The 26,614-nt window shown below is 44.7% G+C and overlaps 1 protein-coding gene across 1 annotated transcript in view; it reads right to left on the bottom strand.

Moving 5' to 3' along the window:
- LOC126188811 (eukaryotic translation initiation factor 5B-like) overlaps positions 1–26,614 on the bottom strand; it is a 446,346-nt gene that overhangs the window by 398,074 nt on the left and 21,658 nt on the right. The window contains exon 2 of the mRNA XM_049930424.1: positions 22,023–22,196. The gene's annotated coding sequence lies outside the window, so the exon portion shown is untranslated. The remainder of the gene's footprint in view (positions 1–22,022; positions 22,197–26,614) is intronic.

Genomic DNA, 26,614 nt, shown 5'->3' on the forward strand with positions numbered 1-26,614 from the left:
GCCCTCCAGTACTAAATTGGTGATCCCTTGATGCGAAACAAATACTAACAAAGAGATAGAGGGGCTGGCCAGTACTTACCTCAGCTCAGTACAGCCGATAGATACACATAAAACAGAACCGAAAATTTACATTCCTAGCTTTCGGAACAAATGTTGCTTCATCAGGGAGGAGAGAGGGAAAAGAAAGGGAAGAAGGGAAAGGAGATTCAGTTACTCACAACCCAGGCTATGAAGCAACAGGGAAAGGAAAATAGGGAGGGTAGCAAGGATGGAGGCATGGTTGTCCATGCCTCCATCCTTGCTACCCTCCCTATTTTCCTTTCCCTGTTGCTTCATAGCCTGGGTTGTGAGTAACTGAATCTCCTTTCCCTTCTTCCCTTTCTTTTCCCTCTCTCCTCCCTGATGAAGGAACATTTGTTCCGAAAGCTAGGAATGTAAATTTTCGGTTCTGTTTTATGTGTATCTATCGGCTGTACTGAGCTGAGGTAAGTACTGGCCAGCCCCTCTATCTCTTTGTTAGTATTTGTTTCACATCTTTATATGAGATTTTCCATTAATCATTTTGATCCCTTGATGCCTCAGAACATGTCCTACCAACCGATCCCTTCTTCTGGTCAAGTTGTGCCACAAACTTCTCTTCTCCCCAATCCTATTCAATACCTCCTCACTAGTTATGTGATCTACCCATCTAATCTTCCGCATTCTTCTGTAGCACCACATTTCGAAAGCTCCTATTCTCTTCTTGTTCAAACTATTTATCGTCCATGTTTCACTTCCATACATGGCTACACTCCATACAAATACTTTCAGAAATGACTTCCTGACACTCAAATCTATACTCGATGTTAACAAATTTCTCTTCTTCAGAAACGCTTTCCTTGCCATTGCCAGTCTACATTTTATATCCTCTCTACTTCGACCATCATCAGTTATTTTGCTCCCCAAGTAGCAAAACTCCTTTACTACTTTAGTGTCTCATTTCCTAATCTAATTCCCTCAGCATCACCCAACTTAATTCGACTACATTCCATTATCCTCGTTTTGCTTTTGTTGATGTTCATCTTATATCCTCCTTTCAAGACACTGTCCATTCCATTCAACTGCTCTTCCAAGTCCTTTGCTGTCTCTGACAGAAATACAATGTCATCGGCAAACCTCAAAGTTTTTATTTCTTCTCCATGGATTTTAATACCTACTCCGAACTTTTCTTTTGTTTCCTTCACTGCTTGCTCAATATACAGATTGAATAACATCGGGGAGAGGCTACAACCCTGTCTTACTCCCTTCCCAACCACTGCTTCCCTTTCATGTCCCTCGACTCTTATAAGCACCATCTGGTTTCTGTACAAATCGCAAATAGCCTTTCGCTCCCTGTATTTTACCCCTGCCACCTTTAGAATTTGAAAGAGAGTATTCCAGTCAACATTGTCAAAAGCTTTCTCTAAGTCCACAAATGCTAGAAACGTAGGTTTGCCTTTCCTTAATCTTTCTTCTAAGATAAGTCGTAAGGTCAGTACTGCCTCACATATTCCAGTATTTCTACAGAATCCAAACTGATCTTCCCCGAGGTCGGCTTCTACCAGTTTTTCCATTCATCTGTAAAGAATTCGTGTTAGTATTTTGCAGCTGTGACTTATTAAACTGATTGTTCAGTAATTTTCACATCTGTCAACACCTGCTTTCTTTGGGATTGGAATTATTATATTCTTCTTGAAGTCTGAGGGTATTTCGCCTGTTTCATACATCTTGCTCACCAGATGGTAGAGTTTTGTCAGGACTGGCTCTCCCAAGGCCTTCAGTAGTTCGTATGGAATGTTGTCTACTCCCGGGGCCTTGTTTCGACTCAGGTCTTTCAGTGCTCTGTCAAACTCTTCACGCAGTATCGTATCTCCCATTTCATCTTCATCTACATCCTCTTCCATTTCCATAATATTGTCCTCAAGTACATCGCCCTTGTATAGACCCTCCCTATACTCCTTCCACCTTTCTGCTTTCCCTTCTTTGCTTAGAACTGGGTTTCCATCTGAGCTCTTGATATTCATACAAGTGGTTCTCTTATCTCCAAAGGTCTCTTTAATTTTCCTGTAGGCAGTATCTATCTTACCCCTCGTGAGATAAGCCTCTACATCCTTACATTTGTCCTCTAGCCATCTCTGCTTAGCCATTTTGCACTTCCTGTCGATCTCATTTTTGAGACGTTTGTATTCCTTTTTGCCTGCTTCATTTACTGCATTTTTATATTTTCTCCTTTTATCAATTAAATTCATTATTTCTTCTGTTACCTAAGGATTTCTACTAGCCCTCGTCTTTTTACCTACTAGATCCTCTGCTGCCTTTACTACTTCATCCCTCAAAGCCACCCATTCTTCTTCTGCTGTATTTTTTTCCCCCATTCCTGTCAATTGTTCCCTTATGCTCTCCCTGAAACTCTGTACAACCTCTGGTTTAGTCAGTTTATCCAGGTCCTATCTCCTTAAATTCCCACCTTTTGGCAGTTTCTTCAGTTTTAATCTACAGGTCATAACCAATAGATTGTGGTCAGAGTCCACACCTGCCCCTGGAAATTTCTTACAATTTAAAACCTGGTTCCTAAATCTCTGTCTTACAATTATATAATCTATCTGATACCTTTTAGTATCTCCAGGGTTCTTCAATTGTACACAACCTTCTTTCATGATTCTTAAACCAAGTGTTAGCTATGATTAAGTTGTGCTCTGTGCAAAATTCTACCAGGCGGCTTCCTCTTTCATTTCTTAGCCCCAATCCATATTCACCTACTACGTTTCCTTCTCTCCCTTTTCCTACACTCGAATTCAAGTCATCCATGACTATTAAATTTTCGTCTCCCTTCACTATCTGAACAATTTCTTTTATCTCATCATACATTTCATCAATTTCTTCATCATCTGCAGAGCTAGTTGGCATATAAACTTGTACTACTGTAGTAGGCGTGGGCTTCGTGTCTATCTTGGCCACAATAATGTGTTCACTATGCTGTTTGTAGTAGCTTACCCGCACGCCTATTTTTTTATTCATTATTAAACCTACTCCTGCATTACCCCTATTTGATTTTCTATTTATAACCCTGTATTCACCTGACCGGAAGTCTTGTTCCTCCTGCCACCGAACTTCACAAATTCGCACTATATCTAAGTTTAACCTATCCATTTCCCTTTTTAAATTTTCTAACCTACATGCCCGATTAAGGGATCTGACATTCCATGCTCCAATCCGTAGAACACCAGTTTTCTTTCTCCTGATAACGACATCCTCTTGAGTAGTCCCCGCCCGGAGATCCGAATGGGGGACTATTCTACCTCCGGAATATTTAACCCAAGAGGTCACCATCATCATTTAATCATACAGTAAAGCTGCATGCCCTCGGGAAAAATTACGGCCGTAGTTTCCCCTTGCTTTCAGCCGTTCGCAGTACCAGCACAGCAAGGCCGTTTTGGTCATTGTTACAAGGCCAGATCAGTCAATCATCCAGACTGTTGCCCTTGCAACTACTGAAAAGGCTGCTGCCGCTCTTCAGGAACCACACATTTGTCTGGCCTCTCAACAGATACCCCTCCGTTGTGGTTGTACCTAAAGTACGGCTATCTGTATCGCTGAGGCATACAAGCCTCCCCACCAACGGCAAGGTCCATGGTTCATGGGGGGGGGGGGGGGGGTATATTACATTATTTAACTTATTAACCACCTCAGCAGAATTTTTGATCGAATAATTTTTCTAAAGACGAAATTGTCTTTGATTTTATAATGTAAACACCGGGCCAGTTTATGGTACACACTATTCATACTGTCCACAATTGGATGGATCGGGTGGAAGTTTTTATGAACCTTAAACTGCCTCCTTAATATGGGCAGCTTCGGGTTCATAATCAGGAGCCATTTCTTTTGAAACGTTCCTATCAATTTATTGGTATTCTGTAAACCTGTTCTTATCTCCTTCTGTAAAGCTTGAGTATGATCTGAAGCCATGGGAGTTATACCATTTTGATCAAAAAATGCCTCTGTTTTCTCTATGTATTCTGCTTTGGACGCTATGACTAACGAGTTGTTCTTATCGGCTTTTGTAATTAGAGTGCTATTATTCTGCAGTTTATGGTTAATGCTTTCTACTGTTCTATATATGTAGGGTTTTGATTGAGCAACTGATAGTTCATTTTCCAAGAATCTACAGGATTCATAGGCTAGTCGTGTTAGAACATTCTTCAGTGTTTTCTCATGTTCTAAACCTAATTTAAGATCTGCTATAAAATGGTCTACCACGTATCGTTTTGAAATTGCAGGTACAACATTGAATTTTAGCCTTTGGAAAGCAACTGGGTTTCAGCTGATGAAAACACAATGTCAGTTTTATTAATAATATGCTCATAGAATTTGGGTGTCAATCCTGTGTTACTGCCCCCCTCCTCGTTGATTACCACTAATATCCCCCTTCGACAAATTTGACAATTTTTTCGCATGTCCTGCTGCGATTTCTTCTTTCTGTTTAGCTATGTGTTCATTGGCTTGTGCCCAAAATTCATCTAATAGATAATTGTAGTGTACCAAAAAATATTTCGATATTTCAAGAAATAGCATATAGGCTTCTTCATTTAACCTATCTTTCTTTGTACACAATTCTGCAATTCTGTTATTGAGAATCTGACCAATGAACTTCTTTTTAAATACTGTTGACTTATAGAACAATTTTCCTAAATATCAGTTTACGAATTTTGGGGTGACACTGTTTTGTTTACACTTGTTAATACATAGGAGAGCAGGTAAGCTATTACAAACAGCATAGCGAATGCATTATTGTGCCCAAGATAAACACGAAGCCCACGCCTAATACAGTAGTACAAGTTTATATGCCAACTAGCTCTGCAGATGATGAAGAAATTGATGAAATGTATGATGAGATAAAAGAAATTATTCAGGTAGTGAAGGGAGACGAAAATTTAATAGTCATGGGTGGCTGGAATTCAACAGTATGAAAAGGAAGAGAAGGAAATGTAGAAGGTGAATATCGATTGGGGTTAAGAAATGAAAGAGGAAGCCGCCTGGAAGTATTTTGCACAGAGAATAACTTAATCATAACTAACACTTGGTTCAAGAATCATGAAAGAAGGTTGTATACATGGAAGAACCCTGGAGATACTAGAAGGTTTCAGATAGATTATATAATGGTAAGACAAAGATTTAAGAACCAGGTTTTAGATTGTAAGACATTTCCAGGGGCAGATGTGGACTCTGACCACAATCTATTAGTTATGAACTGTATATTAAAACTGAAGAAACTGCAAAAGGTGGGAATTTAAGGAGATGGGACCTGGATAAACTGAAAGAACCAGAGGTTGTACAGAGTTTCAGGGAGACCATAAGGGAACAATTGACAGGAATAGGGGAAAGAAATACAGTAGAAGAAGAATGGGTAGCTTTGAGGAATGAAATAGTGAAGCCAGCAGAGGATCAAGTAGGTAAAAAGACGATGGCTAGTAGAAACCCTTGGGTAACAGAAGAGATACTGAATTTAATTGATGAAAGGAGAAAATACAAAAATGCAATAAGTGAAGCAGGCAAAAAGGAATACAAACGTCTCAAAAATGAGATCAACAGGAAGTGCAAAATGGCTATGCAGGGATGGCTAGAGGACAAATGTAAGGATGTAGAGGCTTATCTCACAAGGGGTAAGATAGGTAATGCCTACAGGAAAATTAAAAAGACCTTTGGAGAACAGAGAACCACTTGTATGAATATCAAGAGCTCAGATGGAAACCCAGTTCTAAGCAAAGAAGGGAAAGCAGAAAGGTGGAAAGAGTATATAGAGGGTCTATACAAGGGCGATGTACTTGAGGACAATATTATGGAAATGGAAGAGGATGTAAATGAAGATGAAATGAGTTTGACAGAGCACTAAAAGACCTGAGTCGAAACAAGGCCCCCGGAGTAGACAACATTCCATTGGAACTACAGAAGGCCTCAGGAGAGCCAGTCCTGACAAAACTCTACCATCTGGTGAGCAAGATGTATGAGGCAGGCGAAATTCCCTCAGACTTCAAGAAGAATATAATAATTCCAATCCCAAAGAAAGCAGGTGTTGACAGATGTGAAAATTACCGAACTATCAGTTTAATAAGTCACAGCTGCAAAATACTAACACGAATTCTTTACAGACGAATGGAAAAACTGGTAGAAGCCGACCTTGGGGAAGATCAGTTTGGATTCCATAGAATTGTTGGAACACGTGAGGCAATACTGACCCTACGATTTATCCTAGAAGAAAGATTAAGAAAAGGCAAACCTATGTTTCTAGCATTTGTAGACTTAAAGAAAGCTTTTTACAATGTTGACTGGAATACTCTCTTTCAAATTCTAAAGGTGGCAGGGGTAAAATACAGGGAGCGAAACGCTATTTGCAATTTGCACAGAAACCAGATGGCACTTATAAGAGTCGAGGGACATGAAAGGCAAGCAGTGGTTGGGAAGGGAGTGAGACAGGGTTGTAGCCTATCCCCAATGTTATTCAATCTGTATATTGAGCAAGCAGTGAAGGAAACAAAAGAAAAGTTCGGAGTAGGTATTAAAATCCATGGAGAAGAAATAAAAACTTTGAGGTTTGCCGATGACATTGTATTTCTGTCAGAGACAGCAAAGGACTTGGAAGAGCAGTTGAATGGAATGGACAGTGTCTTGAAAGGAGAATATAAGATGAACATCAACAAAAGCAAAACGAGGATAATGGAATGTAGTCGAATTAAGTCGGGTGATGCTGAGAGAATTAGATTAGGAAATGAGACACTTAAAGTAGTAAACGACTTTTGCTATTTGGGGAGCAAAATAACTGATGATGGTCGAAGTAGAGAGGATATAAAATGTAGACTGGCAATGGCAAGGAAAGCGTTTCTGAAGAAGAGAAATTTGTTAATACCGAGTATAGATTTAAATGTCAGGAAGTCGTTTCTGAAAGTATTTGTATGGAGTGTAGCCATGTATGGAAGTGAAACATGGACGATAAATAGTTTAGACAAGAAGAGAATAGAAGCTTTCGAAATGTGGTGCTACAGAAGAATGCTGAAGATTAGATGGGTAGATCACATAACTAATGAGGAGGTATTGAATAGAATTGGGGAGAAGAGGAGCTTGTGGCACAACTTGACTAGAAGAAGGGATCAGTTGGTAGGACATGTTCTGAGGTATCAAAGGATCACCAGTTTAGTACTGGAGGGCAGTGTGGAGGGTAAAAATCATAGAGGGAGACCAAGAGATGAATACACTAAGCAGATTCAGAAGGATGTAGGCTGCAGTAGGTACTGGGAGATGAAGAAGCTTGCACAGGATAGAGTAGCAAGGAGAGCTGCATCAAACCAGTCTCAGGGCTGAAGAGCACAACAACAACAACAATAAATAAAATTACCATACTAGTATTCACAATTTTTAACCTTATATCTAAATACTTGTTGGCCTCACCATAAACTTCGGCAGGTAAGAACTTAAACATTTTCAACATTTTGCGGCCCTGTCAGCAACAGTATAAATATTAATCTTTATTTTTTAAAAAAAACCTTCTCAATGACCAACTGCAGCCGCGAAATAGAAGCTTCTTTGAAGGTTTACAACCATTGTTTCATCCACCATAATGTTAATGCAGGGATGCTTTACCCTCGCCAACATATGTCTGTATTCCCATAGGTTCAATAGCTAGGTATATTAGTTTGTCACCGTAAAAAATTTCTGAACCCATCTATGAAGGTGTGTATTGTTATATAGGAATATTCAGTTACCTAATTAATATTTCATTATTAAATAGGGTAGCAGTGTAAATGGTTAATATTTGGCATATTGAACATGCACACTGATGGTCAACTGATATTCAGCATGCACGTTGTAGAGTTAAGAATGGTTTCAAAACTTGATTCAATTAGTGGATAATAACTTCATCGGTCAACAGCATGTACGTGGAGTAGCCGGAATGATGATCACCAAGTCACTACCCCATTATAGAGTATAGGTGCTACCACATAATCCTTCAATATGACCGACTGGTCAATATTATGTGTATATGATAGCAGCGATGCTATCAGCTAGTCATACACAACTTTTTATTAACATAATTAAAGGCAGTCATATCCATATAAGTATCGCAGGAGGGTAACATCACCTTGCCACAATCTACTGGATACGAAGTTTTGGTTCAGACTAGCTGGATCAGTTTGAATTGATTTTACTCAATGACATTTAAAGGTGCCCTTTGGAGCGTTGTTCGCCATATCACATCATAATTGAACCATTTTCCCGTCATCCTCCCATAGTTTAGACTAGTTCTTAAAGTACATATTGACCTTTGTCGGTCAATTATTTTAAATGTGTTGACTGGAGTGATGTTTGCCAAGTCACACTTTCAATTTGAGCATAATTGACCTTTGTCGGTCAATAGTTTTAAGTGTGTTGACCACAGCAATTTTCGCCAAGTCACACTTAGCTTTAAATATAATTCTGCTGTCATTTCCCTAAGTTCAATGGCAGTGGTCACCAGGCCCAAATTATGATGGCAGTGTTCCACACACAGTTTTTACAATATGTGTGTGGATCACCTCCATGAAGACAAATTGAGTACCCCATTGCTGCCACATTATCCCCTACTTTAGTGTTTTCTGCAACTCATAACCGTAACTTCCGTCATGAAGATCAATCAGGCACGTGCATTAGTTTATTTTGACTCAATAGACCATTTCAGGTCGAATATATTAATCTTGAACAATCACCATCTACACTCCTGGAAATTGAAATAAGAACACCGTGAATTCATTGTCCCAGGAAGGGGAAACTTTATTGACACATTCCTGGGGTCAGATACATCACATGATCACACTGACAGAACCACAGGCACATAGACACAGGCAACAGAGCATGCACAATGTCGGCACTAGTACAGTGTATATCCACCTTTTGCAGCAATGCAGGCTGCTGTTCTCCCATGGAGACGATCGTAGAGATGCTGGATGTAGTCCTGTGGAACGGCTTGCCATGCCATTTCCACCTGGCGCCTCAGTTGGACCAGCGTTCGTGCTGGACGTGCAGACCGCATGAGACGACGCTTCATCCAGTCCCAAACATACTCAATGGGGGACAGATCCGGAGATCTTGCTGGCCAGGGTAGTTGACTTACACCTTCTAGAGCACGTTGGGTGGCACGGGATACATGCGGACATGCATTGTCCTGTTGGAACAGCAAGTTCCCTCGCCGGTCTAGGAATGGTAGAACGATGGGTTCGATGACGGTTTGGATGTACCGTGCACTATTCAGTGTCCCCTCGACGATCACCAGTGGTGTACGGCCAGTGTAGGAGATCGCTCCCCACACCATGATGCCGGGTGTTGGCCCTGTGTGCCTCGGTCGTATGCAGTCCTGATTGTGGCGCTCACCTGCACGGCGCCAAACACGCATACGACCCTCATTGGCACCAAGGCAGAAGCGACTCTCATCGCTGAAGACGACACGTCTCCATTCATCCCTCCATTCACGCCTGTCGCGACACCACTGGAGGCGGGCTGCACGATGTTGGGGCGTGAGCTGAAGACGGCCTAACGGTGTGCGGGACCGTAGCCCAGCTTCATGGAGACGGTTGCGAATGGTCCTCGCCGATACCCCAGGAGCAACAGTGTCCCTAATTTGCTGGGAAGTGGCGGTGCGGTCCCCTACGGCACTGCGTAGGATCCTACGGTCTTGGCGTGCATCCGTGCATCGCTGCGGTCCGGTCCCAGGTCGACGGGCACGTGCACCTTCCGCCGACCACTGGCGACAACATCGATGTACTGTGGAGACCTCACGCCCCACGTGTTGAGCAATTCGGCGGTACGTCCACCCGGCCTCCCGCATGCCCACTATACGCCCTCGCTCAAAGTCCGTCAACTGCACATACGGTTCACGTCCACGCTGTCGCGGCATGCTACCAGTGTTAAAGACTGCGATGGAGCTCCGCATGCCACGGCAAACTGGCTGACACTGACGGCGGCGGTGCACAAATGCTGCTCAGCTAGCGCCATTCGACGGCCAACACCGCGGTTCCTGGTGTGTCCGCTGTGCCGTGCGTGTGATCATTGCTTGTACAGCCCTCTCGCAGTGTCCGGAGCAAGTATGGTGGGTCTGACACACCGGTGTCAATGTGTTCTTTTTTCCATTTCCAGGAGTGTATTTTATATGGCCTGTATTGCCGGATGTTACGGATTAGATGTAGTCTTGTTCATAAGTTCATTCATGACCATTTGTGTGCTAAGTCAATAGGACGTTAATGTATTGTAACCATAGCTAAGCAAATGCTTAACATTTACGTCTCAAGAAAAAATTAGTCCTAGTCATAATAATGACAATGTTGGCTTTATATTATCCTTTCCACTCCTACGTCCTTTTTAGGTGATTAAACTTCGTGCTTAAGCACAATATTTTCCTAGACAGGCCATATGTTGTAAGCACATGATGTCTTCCTCATATCATGACCAACAAATACTTCATAAATGTTCAGACAGTCGATCTAAGTACGTTCTGCACAGGATAACATATACGCCCTTTTCCTCAGCTGTACCTTTCTTTTATTTCACTGTGCTAGTAAATTAAAGGGCAGGAGTTAGGTTCACGTCTTGTCCCAACAAGTACCCATCACACAGTGTATGCGCAGGCTCGAGGTAACGTATCCGCCTAGGCGGGCCTCACGACGCTACGGTCAGTTCTAGTACAGCACTCGTGGCTGCCGCATCAAGGTTGCGTAGTGGCGCCGAGGCAGTTTCAAATAAGTTTTTACAGTCTGATGATAATTCATGGATTTGTAGTTTTAGCTTGACGATGTCCGCTATGGACAAACGGTAGTTACTTTTATTCTGAAGAAGGTTGGGTTATGCCGACTGTAGCCTAGGTAAAGTTAGGTAAACTTTTCAACTGAGGCTGTTGGTTTTTGAAGTTAAAATTAATATTTATACAGTTGCTGACAAGGCCATGAAATGTTGAAAATATTTAAAGTAATGGAAGCAATATTGAAGAAAAACTGAGGCATGTTCCTAGGATTTGTCAACCTAGAAAAAACATTCAAGAACGTAAAATGATAGAAGATGTTCACAATTGTGAGAAAAATGTAAGTAAGCTGTTGGCAATGACAGGTAATTCACATTATGTAAAAGAACCAAGAGGGAAGATCAAAAATGAAATGCTCAGATTAAAAAGGTTATAAGACAGGCATTCAGTCTTTTGTCCCTACTGTTCAATCTATACATAGAAGAAACAATGACAGAAGTGAAAGATAGGTTCAAGGGTGGGATTAAAATTCACTGTGAAGGATATCAATGAAAAGGGGGTGGAGGTTGGAGTGGCAGTTGGGGGAGGGGGAAGGGTGCAGCGTTCACCAACAGTGCTTTGAGGAAGTTAAGTGAGTCACTTTACTGGCATCACCAAACAGTAAATGAACAGTTTGGTGCCGGCCAGTGTGGCCGTGCGGTTAAAGGCGCTTCAGTCTGGAACCGCGTGACCGCTACGGTCGCAGGTTCGAATCCTGCCTCGGGCATGGATGTGTGTGATGTCCTTAGGTTAGTTAGGTTTAATTAGTTCTAAGTTCTAGGCGACTGATGACCTCAGAAGTTAAGTCGCATAGTGCTCAGAGCCATTTGAACAGTTTGGTGAATACATTAACAGGGTTATGCGTGCATTTTGTATCCATGTCAGGGAAACTGAGATGGTTGCTCATATTACACAAGATAGGGCTTGGATTATGTTTTTCTATCGGTGTTTCTCATGTGAGGTGAAGGGACATTTGAGAAGTGACTGCATGCAAAAAAGGGAAACACCAGAGTGTGTGTTTATGTATCCTTGTCCTTGACTATGTGGTACTCATGCCGCCAGAGTGCAGTCACTGCAAGACATGGGACCTATGGGAGCACTGCCACAGCTATGCTGGGAAGAGGCCCAGGTGAGATCAGGCAGTCAGCTGGACTCAAGTATAAGGAACACATCTCTTGAAAGCAAGCCCCGAATCTGTGGTCAGGGCCGGCAGCACACCACTGACAATCAGCAAGGGGCATGGAGGACTATAGTTGCTGCCAAGGCTGGAGATTTGGCCTTTGCTTGGAGATGGATGGTCAGAAACGGAGAATAGCTGGAGAGACACCAAGAAAAGCAATTCTGTAGAAAGCCAAGTCCAAGACATCACCGAGTTGGCCTGGACATTGACTCTGGATGGGCACTGTCAGCATAGGCGGTTTTTTTTTTTTTTTTTTTTTTTTTTTTTTTGGTTGGGTTTAAGGGCGCTCAACTGCTGAGGTCATTAGCGCCCAGTCACTGTTGTTTGAGCACATGGAATCTGGTAAAACTCAAGGGGATGGAGGGGACACCAGAAGGACCCGACAAAGATGCAGACAAAATAAGTAAAAAGATTAAATGTCCTTGAACAAGCCAGTTAAAGTTATAAAACGCAGAATACGAGCAGCTGCTCGAGCGTCATCAGCTAAAACATACGGTAAAGTAGATGGCAGGGACAGGACAACACGAAATTGACTAAAACGGGGACACGACAATAAAACATGGCGCACTGTTAATGCCTGACCACAAGGGCACTGCGGGGCTGGGTCACCGGAGAGCAGGTAGCGGTGGCTAAACCGGCAATGCCCAATCCGCAACCTGGTCAGAAGGACCTCCTCGCGCCGAGATGGTCGGGAGGATGTTGTCCAAGCAGTTGGTAGCGGTTTTACTGCCCGGAGCTTGTTTCCTTGGAGGGATGACCAAGCATCCCACCACAACGACACAAGCCTCTTACAGACATCCCCACGAACGTCGGATGACGGGACACAATGGGAGGCTGGCCGAGGCAGGAGGACTGCGGCCTTGGCTGCAGCATCCGCAGCCTCATTCCCAGGCACTCCCACATGTCCGGGAACCCACAGAAAGCTGACAGAACCACCGTTATCAGCCAAAGAATGGAGGGACTGCTGTATCCGTTGTATCAAGGGATGGACCGGATAGGGAGCTCCAAGGCTCTGAAGAGCACTGAGTGAGTCAGAGCAGAGTACATATGATGAATGGTGGTGGCGGCGGGCATACTGAACGGCCTGATGGAAAGCAAAAAGCTCGGCCGTAAAGCTGGAACATTGGTCGAGGAGCCTGTATTTAAATGTGGCGGCCCCGACGACAAAGGCACAGCCGACACCATCGTCAGTTTTGGAGCCATCGGTGTAAATAAAGGTGTGACCGGCAAGTCGAGCACGAAGTTCGGCAAACCGTGAGCAATACATTGCAGCCGGAGTACCATCCTTCGGGAGTGAGCTGAGGTCGAGATAAATATGAACCGGAGCCTGGAGCCAAGGTGGTGTCGGGCTCTCACCCTCTCTGAAGGTGGGAGGGAGGGCAAAATCCAATTGTCGAAGCAGGCAACGGAAGCGGACTCCGGGGGGCAGCAGGGCAGACACATACAACCCGTACTGACGGTCGAGAGAATCGGCGAAGAAGGACTTGTAAGAGGGGTGGTCGGGCATAGACGACAGCCGGCAGGCATACCGACATAGCAGTACGTCGCGCCGGTAGGTCAACGGTAACTCGGCAGCTTCAGCATAAAGACTCTCGACAGGACTAGTGTAGAAGGCTCCGGTCGCAAGACGTAACCCCCGATGGTGGATGGAGTTGAGCCGGCGTAAGAGGGACGGCCGAGCGGACGAGTAGACGAAGCTCCCATAATCCAGCTTCGATCGGACTATGGACCGATACAAGCGAAGCAGGACAGTGCGATCCGCTCCCCAAGATGAACCGCTAAGAACTCTGAGGACATTAAGGGAATGTGTACAACGGGCCGCCAAATAAGAGACGTGTGGAGACCAACACAGTTTCCTGTCCAACGTGAGCCCTAGAAACTTAGTTGTGTCCACGAATGGGAGAACAACGGGACCGAGATGTAAGGATGGCGGAAGGAACGCTTTATATCGCCAAAAGTTGATACAAACCGTCTTTTCTTCAGAGAACCGGAAGCCATTTGCCACGCTCCATGAGTAGAGGCTGTCTAGACAACGCTGAAGGCAGCGCTCCAGGAGGCATGTTCTCTGGGCACTGCAGTAGATCGCGAAGTCATCGACAAAGAGAGAGCCTGAGACATTAGGTGGAATGCAATCCATAATGGGATTGATCGCGATGGCAAAAAGGGCTACGCTCAAGACGGAGCCCTGAGGCACTCCGTTCTCCTGGAGGAAGACGTCGGACAATACGGAGCCCACACGTACCCTAAACTTTCGATCCGTTAAAAAGGAAGCAATAAAAAGGGGCAGGCGACCGCGTAGGCCCCACCTGTGCATAGTGCGGAGGATACCTCCTCTCCAACAGGTGTCATAAGCCTTCTCCAAGTCGAAGAACACGGCTACCGTTTGGCGCCTTCGCAAAAAGTTGTTCATGATGAATGTCGACAAGGTCACGAGGTGGTCAACAGCGGAGCGGCGGCGACGAAAGCCGCATTGGACATTAGTAAGCAGCCGTCGAGATTCAAGAATCCAGACTAACCGAGCATTAACCATGCGCTCCATCACCTTACAGACACAGCTTGTAAGAGAAATGGGGCGGTAACTAGAAGGAAGGTGTCTATCCTTCCCGGGTTTGGGTATAGGAACAACAACGGCGTCACGCCAACGCATAGGGACTTGACCTTCGGTCCAGACGCGATTGTAGGTACGGAGAAGGAAGCTTTTGCCCGCCGGAGAAAGGTGTGCCAGCATCTGAACGTGAATGGCATCCGGCCCCGGAGCAGAGGACCGGGACAGTGCAAGCGCACGTTCGAGTTCCTGCATAGTAAAGGGGGCATTATAGGTTTCCAGATTCAGCGAGTGGAAGGAAGGTCGCCGAGCCTCTTCTGCCTCTTTCCTGGGAAGGAAGGCAGGATGGTAATGGGCGGAGCTTGAAACCTCCTCGAAAAAGCAGCCAAAGGCGTTGGCGACAGCCACCGGATCAACAAGGACCGCATTACCTGAGGTCAGGCCAGGTACCGAGGAGTGGGCCTTAATACCCGACAGCCGGCGCAGGCTACCCCAAACGACGGAAGATGGAGTAAAACTGTTAAAGGAGCCGGTGAAAGAGGCCCAACAAGCTTTTTTGCTGTCTTTGATGACTCTACAGCATTGCGCTCGGAGTCTTTTGTATTCAATACAATTCGCCAACGTAGGATGGCGGCGAAAGGTGCGTAAAGCACGTCGTCGAGCACGGATAGCGTCCCTACAAGCCTCGTTCCACCAGGGGACGGAAACGTGACGTGAAGAAGTAGTACGAGGAATGGAACGTTCGGCAGCATGGATGATAACAGCCGTGAGGTATTCGACCTGACTGTCACAACTGGGAAAATCGTGGTCCAGAAAGGTCGCCAGGGATGAGTAAAGTCCCCAGTCAGCTTTCAGTATGTTCCAGCTCGAAGGACGTGGGGATGGGGTGTGGTGCAGGAGACGAACGACACAGGGGAAGTGGTCGCTCGAATAGGTGTCAGAAAGGACATACCACTCGAACCGACGGGCAAGAGTGGTAGAACATATCGAGAGGTCCAAGTGGGAGAAGGTATGAGTGGAGTCCGAGAGGAAAGTCGGGGTGCCGGTATTGAGGCAGACAAGATTGAGATGGTTGAAGACATCTGCCAAGAGTGAGCCTCTTGGACAGGATGCAGGAGAGCCCCAAAGGGGATGATGGGAATTGAAGTCGCCAAACAATAAAAACGGCGGGGGAAGCTGAACGATCAGGTGCATCATGTCAGCCCGACTAACGGCAGACGACGGTGGAGTGTAGATGGTACAAACTGAAAAAGTAAAAGCAGAAAGAGTAATGCGGACAGCTATTGCTTGGAGTGGGGTGGTCAATGGGATGGGATGGTAATAGACGTCGTCCCGAATGAGCAACATGACCCCACCACGAGCTGGGACACCGTCCACAGGGGTAAGGTCATACCGCTCCGAGGTATAGTGGGTAAAGGCAATACGGTCAGTCGGGCGCAACTTGGTTTCCTGGAGTCCAAGGACGAGCGGACAGTGCAGGCGGAGGAGCAGTTGTAATTCCTCCCGATGAGATCGAATACCTCTTATGTTCCAATGAAACAACGCCATCGCTAGTCAAAAAGTTGGGGGAACGAGACGGGGGAAGAGCTGGTCACCTCGACGGCCGCGGAGGGCCAGGTTGCGAGGAAACAACGCTACAACCGACGGGAGGCGGATCCGGTTCCATCGACTGGTCGCCAGCTGCGGCCGCTGTCCCTGGTTGTGTAGGAGGGGCAGCATCATTTGCCGACGAAAGGCCAGCTGAGCGCCTGGCAGCAGAGCGTCCCGGCGAAACTGAGGACGGCCGGGAGCGGCGACTCACGGATGGAGCGTCAGTCGAAACGCGCCGGGGTGGAGAGGGGGATAGAGACTTCTTCTTGGAGGCCTTCTTGGAAGGCCGAGGAGGCACAGGGATGGTGGGCTGGACCCGAAGAAGGTCCTCACGCGCGGGGTCCGTTTTGGAACGCCGGACCTCGGAAGCCGGGGTCCGGAACGTGTCCCCGATGGACGCCTGAGAAGAGGATCGCTTCTCAGGTGGCGTGTGGGGAGAAGGAGGAGGAAGGATGGCCCCTGGGGCAGAGGGGGTGGGGGCCACGGGGGAGGAGGATTTGGAAGGGAGGGATTTGGGAGGCGGAGGCAGAGCCCCCTGATGGGCGGAGGAGGCGGAGGGGGGACAGGAGAGGGGTGAGGATACCGCGGAAGGAGTGGACACAACTGAGGCAAATGAAGTGGTCAATGGCACGGGATGGAGGCGGTCGTACTTCTTCCTGGCCTCAGAATAAGACAGCCGATCCAAAGTTTTGATTTCTTGTATCTTCTTCTCCTTCTGATATGCGGGGCAGTCTGAGGATCTAGGCGAGTGGACGCCAGGACAATTAACGCACCGAGGTGGTGGGGTGCATGTATGTTCCTCACGAAGAGGACGGCCACAATCGCCACAGAGGGGCTCAGCCTCACACCGTGACGACATGTGCCCAAAGCGCAAACACCTAAAACAGCGCATAGGAGGCGGAACGTAGGGTCGCACGTCACACCGGTAGCACATTACCTTTACCTTCTCCGGGAGAACGTCCCCCTCGAAGGCGAGGATAAAGGCCCCAGTGTCGATGCGACGGTCTTTGGGGCCGCGCTGGACTCGCCGGACGAAATGCACGCCTCGGCGCTCCAGGTTGGCCCTGAGCTCCTCATCAGATTGTAGCAGGAGGTCACGATGAAAAATAACCCCCTGCGTCCTATTGAGTGCCAGATGTGGGACAATGGAGACTGGGATGTCCCCTAGGCGGTCGCACGCCTGGAGCGCCGCCGACTGTGTGGCGGACGTAGTCTTGATAAGTACGGACCCTGAACGCATCTTGCTGAGAGCCTCGATTTCCCCGAAGATGTCCTCAATGTGCTGAACAAAGAACATGGGCTTGGAGGTGGCGAATGTCCCCCCATCGGTTCGAGAACAGACCAAATAGCGGGGGAAGTACTTCGCTCCAAGCCAGCGGGCCTGTCCCTCCTCCCATGGAGTGGCCAAGGGGGAAGGGGCAGGAGAACCAGAACCAGAAACGGTACTTTTTCTTTTGAAAGACTCGGCCGCAGAGCGACCCGATACGTGGTGACGTTTCATCTGCGAAACGTCCGCCCCGATACCACCCACTCCGACCAGGGGCTCTCCCCACGGGCGCCACCCAGCCGCAGCAAGGGCCACCTGGCAGGATGACCATTGCCGGGAGTCCTGATGCCCCAAGGAGACGGGCATCTACTCCTTGGCCGACGTGGGGAGGGTGCAGCTCAGGTATCGGCAGTACGATCCCTGTGTTGTCAGGGGTCTACAACCTAGAGGGTACATGACGACCCCACCACAACGGGCTGGCTACCGTGCTGGATTTCTGGTGCCATGGAAAGTCCATCATGATCGCTGGTGCAGATGGAGACGCACTATGGGCGTAACTGGGACAACCCAAAAGGCGTTTAGGCCCAATTTGAGTAATAGTGGGTATGGTTACAACGCCGGTGCAATGCTGAGTGCCAAGGTCTGAGTGCACTTAGGACCAGTGGTACACCACGTAAGGTGTCCTTCCCCAAAAGGCTCGTACTTCTGTAGAAATTTAGAAAAATGGAGGTCAAACCCCAAGGGGGACCATCACATGGAAGGCCGAAACAGTTGAAACTCCTTTTAGTCGCCTCGTACGACAGGCAGGAATACCTCGGGCCTATTCTTACCCCGGACCCGCAGGGGGGAGCATAGGCGGTGCTACCATGTGGACAAAAATATGTTGTAGGGAGACTTGTTTTCTCTGGTCGCACACACACAGCACTGCAGAAGGGCAAGGAATGGCTTCAGCAGGTTGCAGGAGAACAATCAGAGTGGTTTTGAGCTAATGTTGGAGCCTGGTGTTCTTGTGTTCACGTTGAGTCAGTGTTATATGCAAAGGCACATTAATTGGTGTCAACTTAGCTCACTTCATCCGAAGTTGCCAGCATTGAGTTACAGCTTGTTATGGCTATTGCATGTGGTGCACACTAAGTGAATATTGTGTATTACACATGAGGTACGTTAAAGTAAATACTGTAACACAAAGCAAGCCGGTTTATATCAGTATGTGCAGTGCATGTGATTGTGCAAAGTTAAATGCAATTGAAAATCTTGTCACAACTGTGCATTTGTTCTGTACTCTGTGGTTTTAATGTTGATTCAGTAGTGATCTTGTTTTTGAACCTGCAATTCATTTATGTATATTGTGACTTGCTACAGTCCCTTGTATGAGGTATGATCAAAAAGTAATGGGATTTTTTGTTTTTCTTTACAAAATCTTTATTTATTTATTTATTAACACCAGCTTTGTCCCCTTCAAAGTAATGTCCCTCAGATATAACACACTTGTGCCAGCACTTCTTCCAATCTTGGAAGCACTTCTGGAACTCACTTTTCATTACGAAGTTCACTTCCATCAGCGATTCTGTTTTTATCTCATCAGTGGTGGCAAAACAATGTCCTTTCATGGTTCCCTTCAGCCTTGGGAATAAAAAGAAGTCACAGCCAGCCAAGACCAGCGAATACAATGGCTGAGGCAATATAATGGTTTCGAGCAAGCACTGAGGTGTGAGCCGGAGCATTATCGTGATGCAACTTCCATGAGCAGTTTTGCCACAATTCTGGTCATTTTCTTTGGATTGCTTCACACAAATGGCATGTAACTTCCAGGCAGTATTCCCTATTGACCATATGACCATAAGACAAAAACTCAAGATGCACTATCCCATTTTAATCGAAGAAAACAGTGAGAAAAACCTTTAAGATCGAACTTGCCAAAATTTTTCTGGCTTGGTTCTTCAGGCATTTTCCATTGGGATGATTGGGCCATATACCCATGTTTCATCACCTGTTATGATCTCCTTTAGAAGTTCTGGATTGCTGTTATCTTCATTCAGCAATTCCTGAGTGATGTCTATGCAATATTGTTTTTGATCGAAATTCGACAATTTTGGAACAATCTCTGCTGCTACACATTTCATGTGCAAAACATGAAAAAATTGCTTTTTCAGGAGCCAAAAGACATGCCGTCATCATAAATAATCTCTCTGGTGGTGATTAGGCTATTTTCCAGAACCATTCTTCTTCATTACTTCTTCCACATTGTCATCAGTAATTAATGTGCTACAGCATACAAAGCGACCATTGTTTTCAACGTCTTGTTGATCCTCTCTGAAACATTTATACTACTCAAGCTCTTGTCTTACTCACAGTAGATTTGCTGCATTTTATTTCACTTTTCAAGCAAAATTTAGTGCAAATCCTTTGCACCACCTTTTCAAAAGTTAATATTTGGCGAGCACTCAAAAACCAGATTATAAAGGCTGCAAAATTAAAAAATTCCCATTACTATTCGATTACACCTCACCTGAATGAATTTCTTGCATGTGTGACTGGTGTACTGATCACTTAGACGTAAGTGTGGGTATTTGAGTCACATATCAGTAGACAGTTCCTTGGTGATTGGGGTAGCTATTAGTAGTCAGGTTAGAAGCAGCTAGTAGCTATTTTACTTGGTTTTCTATTATGGATAAGTGAATATTTTCTGTTATAATAAGTTACTGTTGTTGTCACTATTGAAGGCCAAAGGCCACATATGTGGAGTACTACATCTATCAAGTTTCTGGCTGGAGAAAGTGTTCATGTGTGCATGAGGTGTGCTTGCTTGCTTGCTTGTGTGTGTGTGTGTGTGCGCGCGCGCGCGCGGAGAGGGGGGGGACTTTGGCTCTGCAACTATGCGTGTTATCTTTATGGTGAGTAGCAATCTATCGTTTTTCTAATGTTCTTCATATTTCATATATAATAGCATTTTCTACCTTGTTACATCAGTCTTTGTAAGGCAAATAAAGTACTGGTGAAAAGACTGGGCCTGCTCAACCTCCAGCCCAAACCTCACTCCACCTGAATGCTATACTTGCCATACTACACATGAAAGAAAGATACAGTTAGCCATGTTATATTGTTGGGAGACAAATCAGTTGAGTAAACAGACATAATCTTTTATTGCAAAATTTCATTACCATAATTTATTATTAATTTTTGTGGTAGATATTAGGTTGGTAAACAAGCTCATAGCATTTTTGTTTTACTTTTTGGTATTCTGGTTGCTATGGATTTATTTATCAACTGTAATTTTTTATTTGTTGTCCATTGTTGTTATTTGAGTTTACATCATCTGGAGGTAGTGAGTGAAGCTGTGGATGCTAGAAAATGGAGTGCCAAATAGAGAAATCTGAACATCTCTGACATATTTTTCTATCTGAATACAAGAGAGGGGCGACAGCAGCAGAGGCAGTCAGAAAAATTTGTGCCGTGTATGAGGAAAATGTACTGGACAGACTTTTGTGACACTTCACTTTCAGGAAGACTTTTGGGGTTTGATGAACATCATTTAAACTCATTAATCCACAGAGATCCTCATCAGTGTACTTAAGAACTGACAAACATAATGAACTCTGATCATGCCACCATCATGTCACATTTGCACGCAATGGGGGAACGTTCAAAAATCATGTGCATGGGTAATTCATTCTCTAAGCCAAGATCAAATAAATCACCAGGTGGCCTTAGGTTCATCTCCGCTTGCTCATCATCAAATGGTTAGTGAACAACACCGACTATTCCTATCATATATCGTTACTGGTGACAAGAAATGGTGTCTCTATGTCAACATAAGGAAAAGAAAAGAATGGTTGAGCCCAAACAAAGACCTGCATGCATCCACAAAACATAATGTGGAACAGTGACAGTGTTGTGTACTACGAATTGCTTCCTCAAGGTATAACCATCACTGATGACACGGTCCAAGAACAACAACCAGAAAGAATGCATGAAGTAATACCACTCCACAATAACAACCACTCGATTCTTTGTCTGACAAAAAACATGATTTGGGTTGGGAACTCATTCTGCATTCATCTTATTCACCTGATTGTGTGCCCTCCGATTTTCACCTCTTCTGCTCTCTACCTAACATTCTTTAAGGAACTTTCTTTCTGGATGAAAATGCACCTTGACACAGCTCGACAAGATCTTCACCACAAAACCATGTGATTTCTACGGTCGCGGGATCTAAAAGTTACCCCAGCATTGGCAGACTGTTATTAACAGTGACAGAGAATACATCACTGATGACTAAAGTCTCTGCTATGTGTATCTGATGTGTTTAAAACTTATGGAAAAACGCTATGAAATTATGCACCAACCCATCATGCACAGTTAGGCAAGAACATATTAGCTATATCGGTCGTGGTCTGTTGTAAGTTGTCTCACAAAACCTTAGGAACATGGTAATATTAACTAGATTTCCTAAGGGAGAGGTTAGAGCATTATAGCATGCCATTTATACCCTTCTTACGACAGTCTAAAATTTGTTTGTAAATTAATACATCAGTGAAAAACTGGTCATCTATTGGAATACAACAAAGGATTAAAGACACAATGGAGATGGAAGACACATAAACAGTTACAAAATTTTCATCCTTACCTTTTTTAATAATCTTCTGTTTCTATGACCAGGACCAAATACTTCAGTTCTTGTTTCATCGTTTCCTTTTCCTTCATGATACAGGACACTATGTCTGTTATCATTATGTGTTGTCCTCCTCGTGTTTCTAGCTGGGAGTGTATCTTCATATAGCTCTCTTTGTGCAGCACATGCCTTCAAAGAAAATTATTAACGATTTGATGACGTTTGTGTCAATTATTTTGATACTGAAAGTGTAGCACTACATACAATAAATGGCTTTATACCTGCTCTGTATAAAGTATGTTTCCGTAATACTTAATATATTAATATGTCATGTGAGATTTACTCACTACAATAGGAACTGTAATGACCTATACTTCACGAGTCTCACAGATCAAGTAAGATCATACATGAGATATTGAGACACTACAAGAACTGCAACAGATCTTTATGAATGTGCACACTAATCACAGCCTGTATTTGTGTCATGGATGATTTACTTATATTTCTTATTTCAGAAGACTCTTTCTAGCAATGTGGCGTTCAATGTAAAAAAGAAAGAATGGAGGGTCAAGGTTGGAAGGATAGAGGGTGGGAGGAAATGCACATTAAATTGGTGACAGAAACCCAAAGGTGAATTATTGGTGTGGTCACGAGTTGAAACAGATGATGGTGAACAGAAGAAGAGTGTACGAGACAAGCTGAAAGTAGGAAATACATTTAACCTACATGTTGAAAAACTGGCATACTTGCTGATACATCAGACTAATGGCTAATGACTCAACATTGCTCAATGAATGCTAATAAGCTGTGATCATGAAATTATTACAAAATAATGCTAAATTCTGTGCAAGTCTGTGCGTTTCTGACTGTGTGTGTGGGGTGGGGTGGGGTGGGGTGGGGGGGGTGTGGGGGGGGGGGGGGGGAGCACACACGCACACATGTACACCTTAACTAGTTAACGATGAGTTGACATCACTTCATTTCCCCTGTTTGTTGTGAGTGTAAAATGACAGAGGGAAAGAAGATTAAATCCAGATATATTGCTGGATAAAAGAGAATTGTAGAAAAATACTGGTGCTGAATTGGTGTTGAAATGTCAATGGTGTCAGATTGGAAGAATAACAGAAAAGAAATTGAATTTTATTTCAAAATGATTACAAAACCCAGTTTATACACCATTTTATATGCAAAGAACAAATAGCTAGATGATTCATTTTCATGCAGTTTACTGCAAAGATGGAGAGTGGTGGTATGATTTAAGACGTGATATTGGAGGAAGAGTGATAAATTTAAACAAGAACCTTTCTAAAAGCCAGCCCCATTTGGTTAAAAAGTTGGAACACATCAGCTGTCACAGATGCAGATGAATATTTTGAAAACGAATTCAAAAATCTTACTTCCTTTAGCACATTCATTTCTGATGAACTTTATAATGCTGATGAATCAGATGGTATGCAGTAACATATTAGCTACCATATTACATGATTCTGCAAAAGGCTTTAAAAATTAAAGGAATATAATTTCAACCAGCAGAAAATTGATCCTATCAGAACAAGCAGAAAGATATATATGTTCAGTAAAATAGATAAAGAAAATCAGTGATATCATATCTCAATGAGGAACTTGAAACTTTCAGCAAGGTCAGGAACATGTAGAGGAACTCTGGCTCAAGTTTAAGAGAATAGTTGACCACACACTGGATAGTGTAAAGGGAGGGAACCTCCATGGTGTACAGTGACTGTTAAAAAACTTCTAAGGAAATAGAGATAACTGCATAACAGGCGTAAAACAAAGTGAAGGGCTATAGATAGATAGAGAGATGCTGAATGAAAAGTGAAAAGAGCAATGCACGATGCCTTCAATGACTACCATAACAGAATACTGTAAAATGAAATTACACAACATCCAAAGGAATTCTGGTCATATGTATAGGTTGTAAGTGGCACCAAATTTAGTGTCCAGTCCCTAGTGAATGAGACAGGAACTGAAATTGAGTATAGCAAAGCAAAAGCTGAAATGCTTAACTCAATCTTCAAATGTTCCTTTAAAAAGGAAAACCCAAGAGAACTACCCCAATTTAATCCCCATGCCACTGAAAAGATGAATGAAATAAGTACTAGTGTCAGTGGTGTTGAGAAACAATTGAAATTGTTGCGACCACATGTAGTAAGCGTTGCTTCACGCAGAGGACAATGGCAAAACAGAGGCAGCCAACAACCGAGGCATTGCGAAGTAAGTGCGGCACAGATAGCCTTGCTGACAGCAACAGTCTACCAACCGGCTGACACAAGGACACACACAGACCGAGTGCCGAGCGTAACCTGGAGAGTGCTGAGTAAGGGAAAGTGAGGCCAGCACGCTAAGTTACGCTGCAATATTCTGGGGGAGTAATAACAAAAAGCTACCACCGAGGGTAAAAAACTTCCTTCTGCCAGATATAAATTGTGGAGCGCAGGCAGTAACAGACAGAAGCCATTAGGAAGCAGTTCGGATCTGAGGATGGACGTGGTCCATGTCCAAACGTTCAATCTTCGTAGGTGACGATTCCGGAAGTCTGTTCCAGCTCGCAGGAGTCATCCGTTCGCCGCCAGATGTCAACTTCAGCTCTGGTGGTCGGCCCGAGTTCGGTCGGCACCATGGCTGACTAACTACAGCGAGAACTTCCAGCAAGACCGGCCGCAGCACGGTCTTGGTCACAAGTGCCACCAAGGACTGACGCCCTGACTTCATGGCAACCACGGCGTGTGGTCCGTCCATGATGGGACCTCACGGACATCACAGGGGCTTCCCAGCCGCCGGTGCAGCAGGTTTCGGCAGCTGACCTCACGGAGGTGAGTTCATCTCAACCACAGGGCATCCTCTCCTCAGTGGAGCACTGGTGTCCTGAAGCTCCGAATGCGAACAGCGGCGCGCGTTGCGCGTATTGTCGGAGAATGTACACAGCAGCAGCCAGGTGGAGGAATTCGCAGGATTGGGCAGCCAACGATGAGGGAGACATTGTAAAGAAAGTTCAATAAATAATTGTAAAAACTGCACGCCATCTCAGGCTTTGGCGCAGCCACTGTGTCTGCTGCTAACAAGTTGTCATCTGTCGTAACAAGTATTGGAAGCTCCGTAACAAGTGGTGTCAGGCGCACCCACGCCACGACTTTGACTAGCACCGTGTGGAGCAACTGAGAAAACACCGAATAGGGTGAGTCCAGCAATTGCCTTCTCTCTATGTTTTCTGTATAGCTAGACATGTCGAGGGTAACGTTAAGGGATGTGGGAGTGTCATTGAAAGGCCTAGCAGCCTTGCAGACTTATCGCAGTTTCGTGGGAATGATAGTCATGTTAACTTAGTACCATCTAAATGTGTAGTGTGTGGATTAACAGGTCACATCGCTCCTTGCAATAAATTTGTACCAAGCACTTGTGATGTGTGTGGCTTCTATGGTCATGTAACGGGGCAATGTGGTAAGTCTAGATGGATTGCCATTAGACGTGCTAGGAATTAACTTGCTTCTGCGTAATACAATTTTATTTTTGTGATGTGAGGTATACCACACGGAAAATGCCAGAAACACATGCAACCGGGACAAGTGATGCCATAGTCGCATTGACAGAGCAAGTTAAGAAACTGACTGAAGAAAGTAAGTTGCAAAAGCAGCACATGCAGAGGATGGAGCAACAACTGTTGCAAAATAATCAGGCTCAGGAAGCGATAGTGTAGAATGCAAGGGTACTGTCTTTTCCGGTGTGGCAGATTGTTGATACCTTCCTTCTCGGGTAAAACATCACAGGATGTGAATGTTTTCATTGGTGACGTACATAGTTCGGCTAGACTGTGTGGCTGGTCAGATGGAATGTGTTTGCAAATGGCGAGGTTATGGTTAGTAGGTGACGCAAAGACTTATGTGGCATACCATAAAGGGTTAATGGATGCTACTACGTTCACAGAGTTGGCTGAGGGATTATTGGAAAGGTTTAGGAAACAAAACAGTGCCTGATTTTGTAGAGAAAAATTTGGGAGGATGATGCAAAAAACGGGTGAAATGGTAAAAGAATTTTCAGACAGAATTAGGAGAACGAATGCGCCCAAGTATGAGTTAACGCAAGATGTGAGTGCAAATGAAGTTCTATTGAAAGACGCAGAGAATAGAGCTTTAGACGCATTTTTGCGAGGGGTCTCACTGGATTTTTCACGCCGGATATGGATGGAAAATCCAACTGACTTAGCAGCAGCATTGTGCGTAGCTACACATTTGCAGGAAGTGGATAGCACCACTAGAAGTTGCAATGACAAGAAAATTGTTTCGTCTTCCTAAGAGTGTTACCGTTGGGGGAAGCAAGGTCATTTTAAGGGACAGTGTTGGGAACCACAGTGTTTCAATTGTCAGAAAATAGGGCATAAGGCACGGCAGTGTAAAGCCAAAAAACGGGTTAATGATACAGCAGGTAAAAAACTGTTAAACGAAAAAGGGAGTGTTCCTGCCGTCAGGCATTCCCAGTAAAAAGAGGTACTCAGAGAGTGCACGAAGATGGTTTGGATAAAAGATAAATGGCGAAGAGTTTTAGTGGATACTGGAGCACATGTATCAGTTGTCAGTGTGGACCTCGTGGGCAAG

Source organism: Schistocerca cancellata, chromosome 5, assembly GCF_023864275.1.
Source record: "Schistocerca cancellata isolate TAMUIC-IGC-003103 chromosome 5, iqSchCanc2.1, whole genome shotgun sequence".
NCBI classification, from domain to species: Eukaryota; Metazoa; Arthropoda; class Insecta; order Orthoptera; family Acrididae; genus Schistocerca; species Schistocerca cancellata.